The sequence below is a fragment of the Mesocricetus auratus genome, unplaced genomic scaffold (genome assembly GCF_017639785.1).
Source record: "Mesocricetus auratus isolate SY011 unplaced genomic scaffold, BCM_Maur_2.0 Super-Scaffold_100691, whole genome shotgun sequence".
NCBI lineage: Eukaryota > Metazoa > Chordata > Mammalia > Rodentia > Cricetidae > Mesocricetus > Mesocricetus auratus.
In genome coordinates this window covers 28393993-28413515 of record NW_024429267.1, presented here as the reverse complement: position 1 = coordinate 28413515, position 19523 = coordinate 28393993, and the positions used below count along the sequence as shown (strand labels likewise).

Here is a 19523-nt window from a genome sequence, read left to right as displayed (position 1 = left end):
AGGGAAGAAGTTCAATAAAGGGGACAGTTAGGGGGCTGACAGTGCTTAGGTAGTAACCAGGGAACACTGGCCATTCACAGACCTACGAGAGGTAGGAGTAGGGAGAGGATGTCTCTGGTGTCAGCAGAATGGCAGCTAGACGGGCTGCTGGGCAGCAATGTGGGTGCTGCATGGTGATCCTGAATTTTAACACTTCAGCATCCTCTGGTTTCTAATGTGTCCACGTGTTAGAGTGAAAAATGAAAAACTGTGAGGCTAGTGGAAACTAACAAACAGATTTACACATGGTTATTATCAGTGGTTAGTTCTGGGCATGGGAAGTTGGATTATTTTAGTTTTTACTTCATGTCTCATCTTTATGATTAAATACTGCTGAATTCATTTTTGTTTTATCTAGACATAAAATTACTGTCCTAGTGCTATAATGGAGTAAATAGTACAGAAAACTTTGGCCCACAGCCATGTTAACAAAGTAGGAACAAAAACATAATGAAAGCTAGGTCTATGGTGATGGTAGCTGAGCTATGAATCCCACCCCCAATAGAAAAAAGTGAAGGACACCACAGGATCCTCATCTGGGATCCCAGACATCACTTGTTCCCACAAACCAGCTATGAGTGCTCTTGGGAGATGCTACAGCATATAAAAAGAGGAAGATTAGCCGGGCGTTGGTGGCGCACGCCTTTAATCCCAGCACTTGGGAGGCAGAGGCAGGCGGATCACTGTGAGTTCGAGACCAGCCTGGTCTACCGAGCGAGTTCCAGGACAGCCTCCAACGCCACAGGGAAACCCTGTCTCGAAAAACAAAAAAACAAAAAAACAAAAAAAAAAGAGGAAGATTAACACAAAGTGGGAATCCATGACACAACTTTCATGACATCATCATTCATGATGGAGTGGGACTTTGCAGTGATGTAGCTGTTTTAGGGTCCACCCACTCTCCTATAACTAACGCCTTACCCATGTTCTTATAAGCAAGCCTAAGAAACAAGCGCAATGGTTTACCACATTGGACTAGGGTGGAATCCTCACTTTGGTTGTTGTTAGTGCTACATCTGGGGTAGTTTGATGCCTTTTCACATCCTCCTGGGCAAAATTAATGCAAAAACAGGGCACAGCTATTTTTTAAATAAGATTGTGTGTGTGTATGTGTGTGTGTGTACTCTAAAATATTTTTAGTCTTCACCAGGAGACATACTTCAAATCATGTTAGCTATTTTCTTAAGTACTTAAAAACTTAATTATATAACCCCCAGAAACAGCTGACCTGACAAGGGTTAGCTCTTGAATCCCAGACTGATGGCTGGGAATCCAGCATGAGACTGATAAAGACCCCCTGAATGTGGATGTCAGTGAGGAGGCCTAGGTAATCTATTGAGCCTTGAGTAGTAGATCAGTATTTATCCCGGGTATACAAATGGACTTTGGGCACCTACCCAACAATGAGAGATGTACTCTCACCCTGGACTCTTGGGGGAGGGTCTAGGCCCTGTCCTGGATGAAATGACAGACTATGGACACCCCCATGGAGGGCCTCACCCTCCCTGGGGAAATGAGGGGATATTGGAGGGGTTGGTGGGAGGGCGTGGGAGGAGGGGAGGGAAAGGGAAAGGGACCTGGAATTGACATGTGTAGCAACCTTGTTTCTAATAAATAATTTTTTTAAAAACTTAATTATACCTTGACCAACACCTCATCTAGAAAATATACCTCAAATAGTAAGATAACAGGGAACAGGTAGCAATTACCTGACATTATTTTATTAGACATCATGACCATCACGGCTATCCCTATGAACAAAAACCATCACCATACATGAAAATTACCAAATTAGTTACCAAGAACCAAAGTGGAAATAGGAGAACCAATTCTGTGTACATATGGTGTGTGTCTGTGTGTGTGTTAGGGAAAAGCTATACAATTATCTCTATTTTTTTAACAAATGATTGTATTGTGTGAATAGATACCCAATCCTGCCAGTCAAATACAGCTATAAAGTTTCCCTTGAACCCAGCCACACTTTATTTTTCCATTGAAATGGAAAAGTTAGTCCATGAAACAGATGCAGTACCAGCCACTAAATCCCAAATATTACCTGCTCCTTAGCAGGAAAATTGCTAGCCCTTGATTTGGGCATCTCCCTTAGGGCTAAAGGGCACAGAAAATCAAACTTCAGTTCATCCTATCTTAGAAGATATTGACTAAAATAAATATGGAAGGGGAGATTAGATTGTTTCCACTGTGCAAAATAATGTAGAGAAGCGGTATTCTCTAATCCAAACAGCATTCCTAAGTATTATTTTGACACTGAGTTTGGGAGACATTCGCTGATATTCACAGTCAGATGGGCCCAAACTGGACAATAGAAGTGGGAAGAAATGAGTGAATGATTTTCTTATGCTTTTTCTCTAATCTGGGTAACCTCTGGTCATGTGATTTTCTAAAAACAGAAAGAAAAAAGAGGAAGACAAAATCTTCAATCTAAGCTAATGACTCTTAGAACTCTTTCTCTGTGTGACACAATCAAGAAATAAATAAGAGAACCACAGAAAGACAAAATACTGTACAACCCCACTCACATGTATCTAAAGTCAAACTCAGAAATGGAAAGGAGAACCATGGTTCCTTAGGACTATGTGGGGGCCGGTCATCTGGTGTGTGTGTCATCTTTCAGTGGGCAGTTTCAGGTCCCCAAGTGATTTTTTTTGGGGTTTTGGCTTTTGGTCCTTGGTTTTTTTGAGACAGGGTTTCTCTGTATAGTTCTTGCTGCCCTGAGACTCTCTCTGAAGCCCAAGCTGGCCTCGAACTCACAGACATCTGCCTGCCTCTGCTTCGTGAGAGTACTGGTATTAAAGGTGTGCACCACTATCGCCTGGCAGAGATCCATTGCACAACTCAATAAACTTAACCCTGCTGAATGGAGTGTGTCAGAAGGGCAAAGCTGTGGATTTATACTATATGCTTCTGTACAATAATAAAGAGAAACAAATAAGATAGGAGAGGTAGCACAAGAAAGAAGAGAAGGGCTAGAGGCCTGGCTGGGAGAATGTTTCCCTGCCATGTGAGAGCTACCAGCATCGTTAATGAGTTAGTTAAAATGTGGGTTACTCTAAAGCAGTGTTTCTCATTCTGAGAGTCTCAATACCTTAGGGAATCAAATGACTCTGTCATAGTATTCACTTAAGACCATTGGGAACACAAATATTTACAGTACAATTCATAACAGCAACAAAATTAGTTATGGAGTAGCAACAAAATAAGTTTATTGTTGGGGGCCACCAGAACATGAGGAACTGTACTAAAGGCTTGAAGCATTAGGAAGGTTGAGAACCAGAGTAATGAAGAGCATCTCTTCCAGGTGCCGGGTAAGAGTGCCTTTGGACTTCTTGCTGTCTATCTTACTTTGTACATGATCAACTCACAAAGTCATTATCCTAATCAGTTATAGTCCTGCCCATTTCCTCAGCCTCAAGACTTTAGCAAAATAGAAACTGCTCACTGGCTTCCATCACTTGTTTTACCCAAATGTTTAACAGACACTTGAAAGCCCAGCAGTCTCTCTGGCTCAGCAAATGTAACTATACTTACAGTAGAGGAAGCCTTATAGCTCACCTGATGTGAGTCTTGTGCCACCAGAACAATTTCTACTTGCTACAAAACCTAAGCTATGAAACAGTATCACCTGGGTCTGAATTGGGGTGATTTTTTTCACTCCAGCTGGCCTTGTTATCTGCTTCAATATGTCTTTTTCTGGTGGGTAAAAAACTCTATCTTGAAACCCTTAATGTACCCTAAAACTAGCTTGACAGGAAGGAGGAAGTAGAAAAAACAATTCTCAAAGCTTTATGTTCTATCAGAAATTCAGTGGAATCAAGTCAATAAACAGCCATTATTAACTTGATAAATACAAAGTCAGCTCTGCCCAAGGAACTACAAAGAGCATGGGAAAGGTATGTACCAATAAGGACTAACAACTTGCTCCGTTAAACACACACCCAAGAAGTTGACTGTAGGGAAACACCTAAACTGTAAAAGGGTTGGAGCAATGTAAGTGCCAAGGCAATAAACAGAAAGCAGCTAATAGCTTCCCACTGGCAGAGGGGTTAAGTCCAGGAGATGACATTAAGGATGGAGGTCCTAGAAGAATAGCACTTTCAGGGATCTTGACTAGGGACAGCAATAGCCTGTGACATCCAAAAGAAATAAGAAAAGCATAGATTTGGAGAAATGGGCATGTGGTCAGGTGACCATAGTGATGGAAAACAAGCCAGCAGGGGCGTACATGCCGACTATGTGGAAAAGTGCCTCCAGTGCCTAGGAAAGAAACCACCAGTGAAGCCCACGGCAGCTTGACAGGAAAACCAGGGGAACATGAGTGGCCATGGGAGGCCAAATTGAATCCCCAAGGAAAATAAACTCCACTGCAAGGTGGAGAAAGCCTGAGGCAAGTGAGAAGCATCTTGGAGACTACACAGAAACAGTCTAAAATCATTGCTGGCATTTAAAAATGCTACATTAACATATTCCTACATAAGCAAACTCATTCCTAATGAAAATGTAGTATTAACCTGCACAGCATTCCCACAGTCCCTGAGCACTCTGAAGGAAGGCTCGGGAAGGTCCTCACTGGCTAATCCTTGGTTTGTAATCAGACCCCAGTAACTTGTATCCCCATGCAGCCCACCAGACAACTGACTCCTTTAAAGACACTTTCAAGACCTTAGAAGCTTAAAGGAGTTCCCCTGCAGGGAACTTGGGTCCGCAGGGGTATAACGGGTGCTCATCACATGAAGAAGGACCTACCAGAGCCTAGCAATTACATGTTGAAAAGATGTTGTGGGCTGGTTGAAGTTGAGGTATTTCCTTAAAATAGACATCATCCTTTCTATGACTTTGTGTAAGTGTTCCCTTATTTGCTCTGGTTTTTCTCTAGTCATAACACAGAAGGAAAATACCATAGTTGTCTATTATCCCATGCATTTATGTAAAAGATAATAGATCCCTCAATAGTGTTTTTCAACCTAGGTAGAACTTAATGGTTTTGGTTCAATGCGATGGATAAGGCTGTGTACAGAGAGAATATGGGAGTTACTCTACTGGTATTAAACAACTACCAACACTGGTGTCATATGAATCAAATGAAGAGCAAAATGGTTTTCAAAGGTGGCTTTCACATCCAGTAATTCCATATTCAACCAGCTGTTTTCAGAGTGTTCCACCTAATACAGTTTAAGAATCTAGTATCTTATTCATCCCAACTGAACTGTTGTCTGTACACCCACACCCACACAAATGGAACAGCGTTTGTCTCTTTTTCCTGCAAAGTGAGGCTTTTATTCTGGATTATACATTGTTGTTTTCCATGATTTTGGTACATATTTTTAATCAATTTCTGAGGATGGAAAGCCTTAGGAAAAAAAAACACTTGGCTGGGCTTCACTGTTCACTTTGTGACTTTGATGAATCGTTTCCCACAGAGGCCAGCTCCCTGTGAAAGGTGGAAGATTGCCTTGGTTGGGCTCCAGCTGACTCCCACTTGAGTGACTCCCACTGCACTATTAAATGACTAAGGGACACAGAAAAGTGAACAAACTCACTGCTTCAGACTAATCCTTCTGTGAAACACTGACATCTGCTGGACTTGGAGAAGAGTATGCAATTCATCTAAGATACAGCCATGAAAACTATAGTTTGCACACCTCACTTTGTAAACAGTTCAGCAAGGATATACATTTCTTATGCTGTCAAAGCTTCAGTGTTTGTTTTCGCCAAACTTGATAAATAATTTCAGATTGTAATAATTTTTGAAATTCTTTCAGGAACTCCTGATCCTATTTGAAAACTAGAGTCTATGCTGCTATGATTTGCTATACAACAGAAATAATCACTTTAAAATATAAGACTAACCAGCTGTGATGCACATGTGTAATCACAAGTGGAAAAACTAACACACACACACACACACACACACACACACACACACCACACTTTATCTTCCTCTTACTTCCTCTTACTGAACGTACACATACCCATTGTATAAAAAGGAGGAAATCCACATTAAATAGTAACAGGTATAAACTGGTTAAAATACATTTAACAATACACTAAAGGAAATGTGCAGAAGCAAGGTTAAGGGGACATGGACACGTGGAGAGTACTATGCTAAAAATTCTGTTGACTCTTTGGACCTATTTGTCCCTTTATCTTATCAGCCAGTAATCCTGTTCATTGTGCCTCAGAAACCATTTTATTTACAAAAGAAAAAAAAAGTTTCTGACAGGGGAACAACTGCATCAAAACATCTTTACTTACTCTCTAAACTCTTTGAATACTGAAAAGTTAACTTTAAAGATTTATTTTACAATTATTAATTTTGGTGGGTATGTGCATGTGAGTACAGATGCCTGTGTAGGCCAGCAGAGGAAGCTGGACCCTTTGGAGCTGGAACTACCTAAAACTAAATCTGGAAACTGAGATCAGGTCTTCTACAAGAGTAATACCTGCTCTTAACACAGAGTCATCTCTCTAGACCTGGAATAATGTAACTTTAAAAGCCACCAGAATGTTTACACAGCTATCCTAAGATATTAAGGGCAACTCTCCATTGGAATGTCCATGCCTACACTTGGGTGTGTGTTATCTTTTTCCTAAGTGAGTCTGTTTGTTTATGCCTTCCTTCCCCCTTCTCCCTCTCCACCCTACTCTCTCAATATTAGTGCTTACATGTATATTAAAAACTTTTCTAACAAACTCCAACTCTGTTTCAAACTGTTCATCCTCTAAATCGTATCTGTGATGCAGTCAAGAATACTGGCTTCACTGGAGTGAAGATCTCTGAGAAGAAATCCTCAGGCAGAGCCACAATAAGGCTGGTTCTTCTTTCTCCTGTGGCTGCTGCCAGTTTAAGTGATGTCATTTATAAGCCCAGAATGAAATTCTCCTGAATATACAGCCATAGAGCTTACTTTGTCCCCTAGACAAAACACACAGGTTTTTTTGCAAGTCGACAGAACTTTGGCTGATAGAAACTGTTGTCTACTGACACAGTATCATCCTATAATCTGCATAAAAATAAATAAATAAGAAAGAATCCTTATATTTAGGTTTGTTATAGTTAAAGCCAATGAGATGTAAGGATTTCCAAAAAACCTTCTTGCAGTAGGGGCAGCTAACATTCACCCTTTGCCATCAGCTCTGTTTTCCTCCTTGCTCACTACAGATATGATGGCTGGATCTGTGGAAGTCATTTCACAAGTAGGAAAGAGCTGCCAAGAAAATGGTAGCCCACACTCTCTTCATCCTTAACACTAAGAGGTCAATGTCAACCATCACATATCATTGAAATTCTATTTTCACTGCATGAAAACAAGCAATAAATAAGCCCCTTCCATGTTTAAACTGTACTTTACAAGATTTTTGTTTTTTATACTTCAATGCCATTACTAACCAGACTGCAGCAATCATATATATTAACCTACAAAGAAATTTTTAGCAAATTCCAAAATGTCTTAGAGTATTTGTTTCAATATTCTCTTACTCAAGGGGACTAGATAAGAAAATGTTTAGGATATTTAATAATGTTAAATGCTGTTTGGGTCAATGAAACACTTAACACTATTGGGATAATCAAATAACAATGAGATCAAAAACATTTTATATCAAAATATTAACTATTACCTTTGTATTAATATACAGGGAGGAATGAAAAATGAATAAGGAATCAGGAAATAATTAAAGACTAATAGCAAGGTAATAACAAAGACAAAACTATTGATTGCTTGAATGATTTGTATAATTTGCATAGATAATAAGGAGATGAAGGGGAAAAGCAAGGAGTTAAGGAAAACATAGGGACAACAGAGATAGTAAGAGAGAGAACAGGAAAGGAAAGGATGATCCCTGGGGAGGGAGAAGAGCTGGGCATCACCTGTGCCCTCCACATCCCTGTCCACATGAGGAATTTCTTATAGTCCCTGGCCCTGGCTCTGAATGCTCAAGGCCTGTGTTTCACTCAGCTAATCCCTGACCAGTCTTTTCTTCCTTCACCTCACCCTTACCAACGCTGATACTCCCCAGCCCACCTATCCACTGGACATTTGGCCCTCTACATCCTTAATCCCTCAGCATACTGACCACAGCAAGAAGTTAAGAAACTAAATCTATTGAACAAAGCATAGATGTTTCAATGTTCTATAGAGTCAGTCCAGCGGTTCTCAAACTGGAGGTTGAACGATGATTTCACAGGTGTCACATATCAGATATTTTACATATCAGACATTTATATTATGGTTAATAACAGTAGAAAATTATATCTATGAAGTAGCAACAAAAATAATTTATGGTTGGGGGAAACCACCACACAAGAGGAACTGTATTAAAGGGTTGAAGAGTTAGGAAGGTTCAGAACCATTGAGTTAGGCATCATTAATTGCTTGCCTATCATACTATGTCAGGAATAAAACCCAGCTGTGACCCTACCAGAAGAAGAGATCATTCAATAAACACCATATATAGTTAGTACTTCATGACAACAACTAATATTCTTTAAAAAAATATTGAGCTGGTAGCCCAGTTAGAAGAGTGCTTGCCTGGTATGCATGAAGACAAGACCTAAGTTTGATCCCCAATATGGCATATACAAGGAATAGTTGTACACACCTGAAATCAAAGTGTTTTCTAGGTAGAAACAAAGGATCAGAAATCCATATGGTTAAGGCCACAACAATGGTTAGGATTTGAGCAGGACCTGAGCAGAGTGGTTCGCAGTCAGTCTCAGCTCTGGAAGCTGATGTTCAAGATTGTAAGTATAGGGTCAACCTGGACAATATGGCAAGATCAAGACTAGGGTAGGTTACATAGACTCTATTCCCCACTCCCCACAAACGAAAGATGAAAGCCTCTAGCAGTCAGAGAAAGAAGGTGACATTCAGTTGAGGTAAGCAGATGAATGAAGGCAGAGACCTTCCCCAAAACAGAGGACGGGGAAAATATTAAACTCCTCTTTTCTTCTTCCTTGCCACAGAATCTAGAATTATTTTCTAGGCAATGAAATGACTTCCACAGGTAGAGTAATGCTATGTGGTTGAGGTAAGGTGCCATTTGCAGAAACATTTAAAGAAAGGCAGATAGAGTAGGCTTCAGTACCCCATAGAAAAGAATTCAGTATCTGTTAAGGCCATCAAAGGTGAAGGCATACTATCATTTACTGACAAGGTTTACTTAAAAATCTCCTTTTACCCGATTTTTCAATAAAAAAAACAAAACTCTAACGCAATTTCCTAGAAAAAATGCTACAATATATTATAACTTTATTATTTGTTTACTTATAATTCAAACTTTTTTTTAGTCTGGAGCTTCTAAGAATTGAATGTGTTAAGCAACTTAAACCTAATAGCAATTTTAATGTCTCAATCACAGGCATAAGAAAAGAATAGGAAAGGTACTCTGACAGCTTCAGGCTATACAAAGAGTTCTGAGTCAGCTGGCTTAGTCCTTTAAAGATAAGCAAGTGTTCAAAAGCACAGTCAGTAAATCATTGTGCCTGAATAGATATTCAGCAGGCTAAACCAGCTAGCAAGGATTGGCTACAATCCCTAAGGGAAGGATCTTCTAATCTCAATGCATTGGGAGATAAACCAGAAGTAAATTGCCACTTGGGAAAACCAGGATGTATTCTACAGTTGCTGCTACAAAATACAAAATAGAACGTTCTGGTACAGATCCAGGGAAACCTAACATGAGTGCACTTACCATTAAAAGCCCAAGCTGTCTTGTCTGTGCTTAGTTGAGTACAAAATGACTACAGAAAGAGATTAATTCATGAGCAGTATGGACTTAGATACATGGGACTCTGTACAAGTTGTTCCTCAGGGAAAACACAACAATGTCCCACTGAATGCAATCTCCAGGGTTACCTGTTCCCTGTACAACGGTTCTAATGGAACAGCATCAGAGACAAGGAAAACGCAGGCAGCATAGCAGTCTCAATGAACAGCATCCTGGAAAGTAGTTCAAGGGGCACTGAGTGGGGCAGGGGTTGGACTGGGGATGCAGCTCAACTGATAAAGTGCTTACTCAGTGCACAAGAAGCCCCGGTTTGCTTCCTAGCTCTGCGTAAACTGGGCATGGCAGCAGATGACTGATGACTGTAGTACAAGCACCTGGGTGGGAGAGGCAGGAGGAACACAAATTCAAAGCCACCCTCAGCCACACAGTGAGCTCTAGACCTGCCTGGGCTACCTGAGAGCTCACTGTAAAAGGGAGATGCACTAGACTGGAAAACTAGGGAATTGATGGCCTCCCACTCTCATTAACTGCCTGTGGGTCCTCTAAAAAGTCACTTGACCTCTCTGGGCTACAGCTAACTCACTGGAATACAGGGAAGACTATACAGGGACAGTAAGGATTTGGTCTGCTTTCTAGAATATCTAAATCTGAAGGAAATGTTCTCTAGGGTCCAGAGAAGGAAGCCACCCAACCACCATCACGACAGATAAATGTACAAAAGTGCATATGAAAATGACAACTGCTTGGTTTATTTTCAGCTAAGACAATCTATTTCAAAAGTTTGAATAAAATCAATGAATGACATTTCTGTTGTGTTTAGAGGAGACACTGTAAAATCCAAAATTAATCTGTAAGCCCCACCTGCCCAAATACCAGGTAACTTCCTGGAATGCTGGGAGTTGTACAAAGCCCTATGGAAAATACAGTGGCTGAATGGATTTGTCCTTAAAAAGGAGGCCCTACAATGTGTCTTGCCACCACTCGCTGGGATTCCAGAAAGTGGTCCTGATCTGAGTATATCCTGGTCAGTACTTAAATAAAGCTTGCTTCAAAGTTGCCTCAAAACTGTGGAACTGGTTTTTCTCTTTCGAATCTCAGAATTAACAAAATTGTTAAAGGTTTGCACGCATACTTCCTGTATGAGAAGAGCTGCTACAAACCACACCAAAATACCAAACCATGTGGGATCTTTAGCAACGTACTTCTTTGTTTAGTAAAAACTATACCAAAACCAAACATTCCCCTGAGCGGATGACAGTCATCTGTGCTGCAGTGTCCCCGGTCTCCACCAGCTGAGAATCCTGTAGCTGTGACAGTCTGGCCTGGTCCTTGGGACTAGGGGGCCAGGCAACATTCAGCCTACAACTAACACATTTGTTTGGCCTACAAACAAAAGAGGAGATATGGCAGGTGTGTTATCAGATAGTGATCTGATCTGGGGCCTAGCAACTATCTCAGTGTACTCCTGTGGTACAGATAAGCTTTAGAAGCCTGGTGGAGTAGGTCACCTTGACACAAACAAGCTGTAACCATCTTGATGTTCTCAAGAGAGACAGTTGTGGTCATCCTTGTGGCTATCAGACAATTGAAACATTGGTCCCAAGGGAACTGGAATTTCTCTAGTAATATGCTATAAGGAGGGAAAGGCTAAAACCTGGTGCCAATCAGAGGAGGAACTCTTTTCTGCTTTTCACTATCACTTGTTTCTTTAATGGAGGAATTGGGGATGGGTGGCCAAGTCTGGCTTGTTGGGCCTTCTAGAATCCAGGCTTTTGACCCTAAGAATTCCAGTAACAGAACTGCAGTTTCTGTTTCTTATCAATCTTTAACACACAAATGTATTGTGTTCAACAAACCTTTAACATGACAAACACACAAAGAATCCCTGCCAATTCACAGCCTCCAATGCAGGCAGGCCAGCATCCACAGTCAGAGAGCATTCCATGTTTCTCTTAACTCAATGACTTTCCCAAAACCAGCCTTAAAAGACGATAAATTCAAGACCATACCCCAGGAAGGCACCTGCCCAACCCAGAATAATGTTGACATTTCACAAATGATACAAATATTTAAAAAAATCACAGTATCTATAAAACAATTCCTATGCATTGCTTGTAACTTTTAAAATTCAGGTTTTCTTTCATGTTTATAAAGTATTGATCATCTACTCATTTATATGAGTACTCTTTGAATTTATCATAAATACTGGATTCACTTTGAGGAATTTCCAGTATGAATCAACATGTTGCTAGAGTTGTTAAGGTCAGAGCACAGACCGTGGCAACTAGAACAAGTCAGGCTCAGCCACCGCCCTCAATGAGTCAATTAAACAGACAATAATAAAAAGCAGAGAAAGAAGGTTAATCCGATATGGCCAAACTGATAAGAAAAACAAAGAGGTTCAATGAACGCCACCCTGCCCAATCCTTCTTCAGGTCCTGCCATGACATTTACACTTCATTTTCTTATATGAATTACTTATTCAGTTAGTTACTCAGTAAGTCATGAGGGACGGCAACACATGCTAGAGAACATGTAAGAAGTCAGAAGTCAAGTTAGAGGAGTCAGTTTGCTCCTTCCATGTGAGTTCCGAGACCAAATTCAAGTCTTCATCTTAGTGACAAGCAACCTGTGCCTATTGAGCCATCTCACCAGCTCCCAAGTTGATGTTTAAATAGCAGGCAAGAACTGTGTGTAAATAAGCAGTTCCCTACAAGGTGGGGTCACTGCCCCATCGCTGTTCCAGCTCCAGTCTTTCCTGCAAAGTAGTCTGGAAAGTTGTCAGAACTGTGTGAAATCGAGGAGACAAGTTCCTTCTCTGGTTGGCACCAGGCTTCAGCTTTTTCCATCTCTTGGATGTGATTTCTGGGGAAATTCCAATTTCTTGAGGCCAAGCTGAAGGAAAGGACACCTGCATTTGTATCTCTCCCTAGATCTGTCTTCATTCCAGCCAGGATGTCTATATACACTATAAACCACATGATAGTAGGTACCAAGGGTACAGTATCTTAGACCAAGATCAAGATCTTGGCTTCTAAAGAGACTAAGTCTATTAGCACAAAAAGAAATATACTCCCAAGAATTAATAAAACATGGGGATTCACGGTAAGTGCTAAGGATTTAAGAATCCCAGAAGATAAAGACCAGGGTGTTGAGAGAGCCAGGGAAATTACTCAGCACTTAATGATGATGTTCTCTCCTAAAGAAATGTGTGACACATTCTAGCCTGGAATACAAGCCTCACTTTCACAGAGCTCCACACGCATGACAACTTCCTGCCCCCACCCCAGCAAAACAGCAGCCACAGCAGCAAGGGCACCTTCACTGAGCACCTACTATGCACCTGCTACCTTTCAGACATTATCTCATGAAGCTCCGCAACAGCCCATGAGCTCCATGGTGAGCTCCATGTCTGGGTGAGATGTCTGAAGCTGGAAAGAGTGATGTCACTGATGTCACACAGTTAGAAAGGAGTAAGACTAGAGAGCAGTTCTGAATCTCTCATTGTCACCTGTTAGGAAATGCTGTCCTTCAGCAGAGCACTGTGGGAGAGGAAAGGAAACGCACTGCACTGGGGAGGAGCAGGGAGAATGGGAACAGACTAGATCCAACAGTGGCCTGCACTCTCTAGTTATCCAACGCCCCTGCTTTTGGCCACAACAGAGGAGCAGGAAGTATTGTCAGCCAGATATAGAGATCATTACAGTGTACAGGAAAAGACCTAACAGACGGAGGAGGTGTGTAAAAAAGACATCTGAGAGGAATTAATATGGCCAGGAAACCAGTTTGAAATTCATTTTAGAGGAATCGTTATAGAGAGTCAAAAACTAGAGACAAGAGATGGCTGTGCTTAGAAGCAGGTGGTAAAAATTTTACAAAGAGGGTCAGGAAAAATGTCTGAGTGGGAAGAATGCTTGCTGTATAAATATGAGGACCTGATTTCAACCCCTAGCACCAATGTAAAAGCCAGGTGTGCATTCCACCATGTTGAAGTAGGGGAAACGGGAGGATGGATGGGGCTTGCTGGATGCCAGCCTAGTTCCAGGCTCAGTGAGGGACCACGGCAAAGCAGTAAGGAAGCAATAGAGCAGGACATTCAGCACGCTCCGTTGGCTTCTACTCCTACACATGGGTACACACACCTGTCCACACACACGTACACATACTACACACATGCACTACAAACATATTACAAAGAAAATCCTGGTAATACTTGATAATTGGATGGTTAAGAAGGAGACACAAGGATAATTTTATGGGCACAAGCCAGCTACAAACAGAAATACAATAAAAAGAATAAATTTAGAAATGTAGAATTAAGGAATGGTGGCACATCTTGCTGTTTAACACAAAGCTGAACAGGACAGCTCATAGAAGAGGAACCATGACAACATGAGAGCAAAACCTGCCTCTGTGAGAAAAACAGGGTAGTTAACGTCACTACCATGGGAACCAGGTCTCCACCACATTTCTCATAGACATTCAGTCACTCTCAGCCTGTGGGTAGTGACCCCTTTTAGGGTCAAATGACCCTTTCACAGGGTTGGGATATCAGATATTTATATTACAGTTCATAAAAGTAGCAAAGTTACAGTTATGAAGTAGCAGTGAAAGTAATTCTACCGTTGCGTAGGCACACCATGAGGAACTGTATTAAAGGCCCATAGCATTAGGAAGGGTGACAACATTGGACTAAGTGCTTAATAAATATTTACCAGACAGATGGATACATAGATCTATAACCCCTGAAGGCTGAGGCAGGTGGATTGTGAATTCAAGGCCAGTCTGGGCTACACAGTGAAGTAACTTTTGTCTTAGTTGGAGTTTCTATTGCTGTGAAGAGACACCATGACCACAGCAACTATTATAAAGGAAAAACATGTGATTGGGGAGGCTTACACTTCCAGAGGTTCAGTCCATAATCATCCTGATAGAACCTGGCAGCTCACAGGCAGATGTGGTGCTGGAGAGGTAGCTGAGAGTTCTACATCTTGCACAGGCAACAGAAAGTGGTCTGAGACATGGGTGTGGGTCCTGAGCATATATGAAATTTCAAAGCCCACGTCTACAGTGACACACTTCATTCAACAAGGCCACACCCATTCCAACAAAGTCACACCTCCTAATAGTGCCACTCCCTTTAGGGATCAATTTCTTTCAAATCACCACACCATCTCTAAATAAATAAATAAACAAACAAACAAACAAATAAGATAGAACATTTTCAAATTTGTTGTGACACAATTCAAATTTCTTAGATCTGCTGTTAAGGATATAATGACTTTGTGGTATTTTTTTTACTTGCAAGTATTCTATAATAAAGTTCTCAATATATAATATATATTTCATTTATATTATACACAAACAAAGACTTGGTCAAAGACCTCGATGAAACCCATGCCCACAGTCTTCACCATAATTCTGCAGATACTACACAGTCCTAGTAAAGAAGGAAATGGGACAAATAAATGTGAATTACTTTCAATGAACTAATCCTGTCTCACTCAAAGTACTGAGCTGCTCAACTTTGAGGAGTACATTCAAAGACCTTGCCCTTGACGGGGTCTCTTTAATAACTGTAAAATGTTACAGCGGAGCACTGTGGAATCATTGCAGTCACCTATTTAAGTTGTGTCTTGGGTACTTTTACACAGACATGAATTCTTAAAACGTCTCAAAAAAATTCAAACAGTAAAACTATCACTAAAAGTTATAGGCAAGAGTCTGTTCTCTGGGACTTCAGAAATGGCTAATAGTATAGGAGAGTTTGACTTTTGACATTATCATATCCATTCTCTTTTGTTCTAGAACAGCACATGTCACTCTCACCTCAGCCCCACAATTCAGCTCAGTGACTGAGGAGGGCAGGAGAGGTGGCTATAGGTCATTTCCCCGAACAAAGAAAATCAGTCAGAAATGGTCATGTACAAGCCAGGCCTGAGCCAGTAAATCAATTCCGTGTCTAGCCATAGTGGTTAATTCAGAGATGACCAATAGGGGCAATGAGAGTTGGGACCAGAATTTTATTGAGACTGTTAGAGACTTGCTCTTTTCTGCTAGAATTTCCAGCAGAAAAGGTGATGTCTAAGTCTAAGCTGCCATGGGCCACAGTAGGCACAAAGCCATCACAGATACAAACAGAATCACAACAAAGACAGATTGACTCTTAAGGACACTAATCCAGAGACATTTCAGACTGGTTACTCTGTGCAGTCTTCAGTGTCTGTACCAGTATTATCCCACTTGTGCTTAAGCCAAATTGATTAAGGTTTAATCAGACTGTAAGTTCTCAATGGAAGGACTCCCAGTTGATCAAATTGTCTAGCAGGTCTCACCTTAAATCCAGTAAAGCTACAGCCCCTCTGTTTCATTTACCAGCTGGGTTATTATGTGAAACAAGAATGCCTTATGTGACATTTTTGCTTGAGAACTTGTAATTGCAACCGAGGGCACACAAGCTTACTGCCTTCTAAACTGAGATAACATAAGCCAACCAGGAAGATGCATAGACCACAAAGGCTGTGGCAAAGACAATCTGAGCTCCAATCAGCTGGTCTCAGACCCTGTGAAGCTTGACTGATGCTTTAGCACCGAACTCGCTGCATTCTAAACTGCTGATGCAAGTGAAACTGCACCCGGAGACTTTGATGTTAGGAGGTAACGAACAAGGACATTTCCTCCAACAACAGCAGGGATCTCTGTCTCATACCACAACTGAGAATCTACAGGGTCATACTCCATTCCACTGCAACTTGGGCTGCAAGTATCATGGGAGCAAAAGCCAGCGAGGCCACAAGCATGGCGAGAATAAAGAGCAGAGGATGAAAATGAGTAAACAAGTATTGGGAGTGTACATTTTTCAAGACCAATACCTGAACTTCAATGTTTTCAATACTCAATATCTTTTTATTTGATATTTACATTTGATGTATAGTACAAGTTGGGATACTTCATTAATACAAAATTTCTGTCTTTCCAGCTACAGTGTGAGTCCTTTCAGGCACAGGGCCTTATCTTCCTATACATACAATACATCTGACATAAAATAGGTGAAAATATTTGGGAGAAGTCAGAGAGGTAGTGTATGCCTATGAGCTCAGCACTGGAGAGGCAGGAGATTGAGAGTTGGAAGCCAGACTTGGTTACATAGTGAGAACTTGTCTTACATACACATACACACAGACAGTGAGGAGTTGGGGAGGAAAATATCTGATGAAATTACCAAACATTCAAAGACATTAATTCTCCCAAACTAGCCAAGCCTGACCACACTTAGCATCCAAAATCAGATGAAATAGGTTGCATCTAGGTAAGTGTTCTGATGTGAGAAATGATGCCTTACCAGTGGACAAGGCCTCCTCCTGAACATCTCCCTCAGCGGGCTGATGAATATTCCAGGATGTTTTGGCAAGTAAAGATATCTCTTCAGGTGATGCCAAACTCACCATGTCCATGTGATTGCTCTGGAACTGGTACCGAGGGATGAAACAGATTTTGCCTTGTTCGAAAATGTCCTTGATGATCTCTTCCGTCTCAATTTCATCTTGCATGCTCAAAAAGATGGAAATTCTTTTGGAATTTTGATACTGACTGTGAGCAATCACCTAAGTGGGAAATTATGGCAATTATAATTTTTAAGACTATAGTTTTCATAAACTAGAAACTCCTCTTAAGCAATTTTCCCTTTTGTCACAACGTTCTCACAGTGATACAGTGAGTTAATGCTATGTCCTGATATTTGGCTTTCATTTAAGATTTGTACATTCAATGATCCCTTTACCTCTCTGATGGGGGAAGTCCTGTATATATGTCAATAAAGCACTGTTGGCCAATAGGGAAGCAAGATAGGTGGGAGTAGGAGTTGAGGAGGACTTGGGGTAGGAGAAACACAGGAAGTCGAGATGTAACCGCCATGGGGTAGGAAGACCGGAAATTTCTCCGGTAAGAGAAATACTTAGATTAACAATTATGGGGTAAATACTTAAGTCAGAGCTAGCCAGTAAGAAACAAGCAAGGCCAACAGCTTAATAATTAATATAGCCTCCTGTGTGTTATTTGGGACTGATGCGGCTCTGGAACCAGGCTGGCGGGAAGGATTTCCCATTACACCTCTCTGATAGGACTATTTCCTGTATGGAAATCCATTAAAAAGACATAAAGTGGAAAAGCTCCAGAATTCCAGATGTGGTCCCCATTTCCAGTACACATCAGAAACTAACTCGAGGTTTTTGGGTTATTTTCTCTTAAATCTGACCAATTTTCTAGTCCTTGTATTGTTGGGTATTTCTCCCATTAATTTTACCCATGTAAGGCCAACCAAGACCTAACCTTCCTGATGTCTGCAGAACCTTTACTACATTTAGAGTGAGACACAACTCAGCACTTCAGTCTGTATGAGGTGAGCCAGTCACTGCTCATGTGTCCTAAATGAAGGATTCTGCATCAGTCCACAAGCTCCACAGAGAACATGCCCTATTAGAGCCTCTTAGCTCTATCAACGTTATTCCATTCAACTGGGTGTTCACAAAGTTCCCTGACATGGAGCCAAGGGGCTCCTAGTGTAAGAATCCTTATTTAGTGGAATCGCTCATCAGGCAAAGGGCTATGTGTTGTTAATAACCCTAGGAACTTACCCAGACTCAGAGGTTGGCCCTTAACTCCCTTTTTTTCCCTCTATTCCTTTTCTGTTCTCCCCTGTCCTCCAAGCTAAGAAGAAAAGGATAATAGAAAAGCAGCTTACAAATATGACTGGCAGAAAAGTATACAGGTAAAGAAAGCCACGTTACACTTAATACAAAGGGAAGAGAGAGCCTAAGCAAAGTTTATCAAACCCAGGCTAAGGAAGAAAGTCAACCCCTGGATTCTCAAAAGCTGTAAGCTGTTAGGGGCATAAGTGAAACAAATGGAAAGGAGAAACCCAGATTTGCAGCAGGCCTAAGTCTTTGACAACACTTACTATATGAGAATATTTCTCTTAATCTCTTTAAAACAGAGTATAGAAAACCAAGAGCTGAATAAGCAGTAAGGCACAACTAAAATTCAGTGTGAGACTATGCATATGCATTCATCTTCCTTCCTTCATGCCCATTTACATGCCATTTGCTAAAGAGGAGGAAAAAGGAAACCCGTCATAATAATGAAGACAATAAGGCAGAAATTTGACTAAGTCCTGGTGAGACAGTATTTATAGACAAAGTGGCACTAAAACACAAACACAGGAGATAGACAGAACCCATTCTCCTGTTAGAACTCCAACCAGTGTCTACAAAAACAGAGGGAATCTTGTAGCTTGTAGCTAACACACTTTCATTAATAAACATGTAGAAAAGAAGGGCTTCATTGAGTGGCGGAGGCCTTCACTACCACGTACAACATTCTCAGGTGATGCTCAATATCCTCAAAGATATAAATATGAATAGCCAATAAATGATTTTCAACCATTTCGAAAATCCAAAATACAAAACATAAAGAGTTTTAAAATGACAAATGGGAGGGAAAAAATAATTCAGCACAAAACAGATAACACAAAAGATGGAGATTATTTTTAAACTCTAGTTAGTTTTCTCACACAAACTGAAAACAACTGAATTGATAAAACATCAATAGACTGCTATGGAAAGGAAGCAGTAAGAGACATAAGAAATAATTATTGGAAACTAAAACCATGGTTAGCAAAATGAAAACAATCTAGTAGGAAATCCTGAGTGGGGAGACAAATTAGGAAAAAAATGTTAAGA

The 19523-nt window shown here is 40.8% G+C and overlaps 1 pseudogene; it reads right to left on the bottom strand.

Moving 5' to 3' along the window:
• The window catches only part of LOC121137481, a 31139-nt pseudogene that overhangs the window by 9254 nt on the left and 2362 nt on the right, over positions 1-19523 (bottom strand).